This window comes from Desmodus rotundus, chromosome 7 (genome assembly GCF_022682495.2).
Source record: "Desmodus rotundus isolate HL8 chromosome 7, HLdesRot8A.1, whole genome shotgun sequence".
NCBI lineage: Eukaryota > Metazoa > Chordata > Mammalia > Chiroptera > Phyllostomidae > Desmodus > Desmodus rotundus.
Genome location: NC_071393.1, coordinates 137,288,281 through 137,290,895, shown reverse-complemented (window position 1 = coordinate 137,290,895; position 2,615 = coordinate 137,288,281). Strand labels below are relative to the sequence as shown.

At 46.5% G+C, this 2,615-nt stretch overlaps 1 pseudogene; it reads right to left on the bottom strand.

Moving 5' to 3' along the window:
- Positions 1 to 469: 469 nt before the first annotated feature.
- LOC128781461 (U4 spliceosomal RNA) lies at positions 470 to 537 on the bottom strand (annotated as a pseudogene).
- Between the last annotated feature and the right edge of the window lie 2,078 nt (positions 538 to 2,615).

Sequence of the window (2,615 nt, the reverse complement as noted above, 5' to 3'; positions counted from 1 at the left end):
TCACCAACACTGTGGGGTTTAAAACATTATTTTTTGCCATACCTTCTAGGTTCTAAGAGCTGGGATAACAATCAAATTAACATAATCTAATTAACGGGAGATATTCAAGTTCCAACACATGGGCAAGGGGAATTTATATTCAAATGAATACCAAAAATAAGGAGATGATATTGGGTATATAGGGTATATTGGAAAATGGAAGAACAGTCTTAAATTTCAACGGTGAAATGAGGGACATGCAGGTAATTTAGAAAATGGGCAACATACCTGCCAAGTTAATTTCTGTCGGGCAACTCCCAAAACTTTAAGACACAAGGAAACAGTAAGAGGGTCAACAAGCTCTTGCTAGGAGTGTCACTGTCTGAAGCTGAGGTGATGGTGCTGAAGCTCTCTTCCTAAACCAAACTGTGGCCACTAAACCTCTTAGGAAGAAATGAGATGGCAATCCTACGTAATTTCTCAGTCCTCCCTTTCTTTTAGCAATAATCACGCCTCAGATAAACCTCATTGGCTACGATACTGCCACTGCGCAAAGCTCACCTTCCCTTCCTTAACAGCCAGTTTAAAATCAACGTGCCAACTGCAAAATGTTGGCCCTCTTCATTGCCACCTTTGAAACATTAAATAGAAGTTGTATATCCACAAGCTACATTAGAACATTGTTCCCTATTTCACTGACATAATCGTTCAGTTTTGAGAATAAGTTACTTTACTTAAATTGTTAAATCTTCCTTAAGTAAATGGTGATATACATGTACCCCCCTAATTCACCTCATATTAAACACCTGAGTGCTTGCTTACGTGGTGGGGAAACAACCTTTCCTGTGACCTCAGGAATCTTTGGGCTGGTCTAATAATCCAACAGGTAGGACACAGGTTAGCCAATGAAAATGGCCAAAAGTAAGACATGCTTAGGCGGGAGAACCTCACTCACAGGAGAGAATCAGAAACCCCACACACAGAAGAGCATAAATGAGACAGCAATGATGTGAGGTGCCATGGTTATTTTCTATGATAAAAATATCTTCTTACATATGTGGGAAAATATTTCTGATATAAAACAAGGTGTTGGAACAAATGAAGGGGAAAAATATTGGGCCCCCTACGTGACATCCTCCACCAAGATCAATGCTTTAATTGATTTTGATAGCCACTCACAACTAATATAAAACATTGAGAGCTATCTAAAACATACCAAGAGATCTAATGTGAAAGAATGGGAAAAAATATACTACACGAACATTAACCAAATAAAAATTATATAACCTATAGTAGACCAGAAAGCAATAAATAAATAAATAAATAAACACTACTACAAATAAAGAGGAGTACTTCCTATCAGTAAGTTCAATTTACCAGATTAGCAAATGAAAATGGCCAAATGTAAGACATGCATAGGCGGGAGAACCTCACTCACAGAAGAGTAAGAAACTCCACACGCAGAAGAACATAAATGAGACAGCAATGATGTTAGGGGCCGTGGGGCTTCAAAGTATCCTCATAAAAAGGGTCAAGGGCTAGCCCCAGGGCCCCCTTCTAGCCGTCCTGCTTAAATCCATTAAATTTGGAAAAATTCCACCTGAAATGAATCTACATATTCCTGACTTCTAAAATAGTTAAAACTCGACTGGAAGCTACAGCCCCCAGGAAATGAAGTGCTCCCGTCTCCACATCACTCACCACTGGAAAATAGGGGCAAAGGCAGCCAATGCTGTGGTCCCAGTTACTCAATAGTGACAAGTCACAAACCAACACCAGCTCCGAAAACTTCAGACGCAGTAACTCCTGGCAAGAAAGGTCCCAACTTTACCAACCAGAGAGAAAAGCAATTACCCTCTTGACACTTTCTACCTGATTCCTCCAGACCATGTGGGACCTGTCCAATTTGGCTACAATATCAACGTTAGCTTTCGTGTTTAGGGAAAACTGCTCACCGTGGCTACCGCAAAGAAGACCGTTTCCGTCAATCGTGTCACTTGATCGGACCAGAGCTGTCCCCAAACTCTGTCTCAGCCCTTCACGCAGTGAGCACCAGAGTCCCCTGGGGCGGTGGCCGCTCGGACAGGGCCGTTTCTCTCACCAGGGACATTTCTGATGCATAAACGCTGACTCTCCCCACTGGCACCCGAACAGCCAAAGAAAGGTCTGGAGAGAAAACCGCACGTGTAACGAGCCTGCTGCCCGGAGGCCGCCCGTGTGCGCCGGTCCCTGACTCGGGCGTCCCGGGCCTCCGCGTCTGCATGTGGGGTCCAGTGACCCCCTCCCTGTTGTCGCACCACGGAAACGGGTGAATTCCTTCCCTCCTTCACTACAGTCCCCGGACGCCGGTTTCCCCGTTTTTTCTTCTTCCAGAACCAGGAGAGAGAGGGGTGAGCTCGGCGGTCTTGGAGAGCGCGTCCACCTGAACCCTCAGCCGGCTCCGGATCCGCGAACCCCCGTACCCGCGCTGCGCCCCTCGGGCCCGAGAGAGGCCAGAGGCCGGGTGCGCAGCGCCGTCCGCGGTGAAGACGCTCCACTCCGCTCTCCTCTCCTTCCCACCGGGGAGAGGACCCCCCCAAAGCTGTGTTAGCGCGCGACTCCGTGTCCTGTCTCCTGCCCCATCCCTCTCCCCCCAA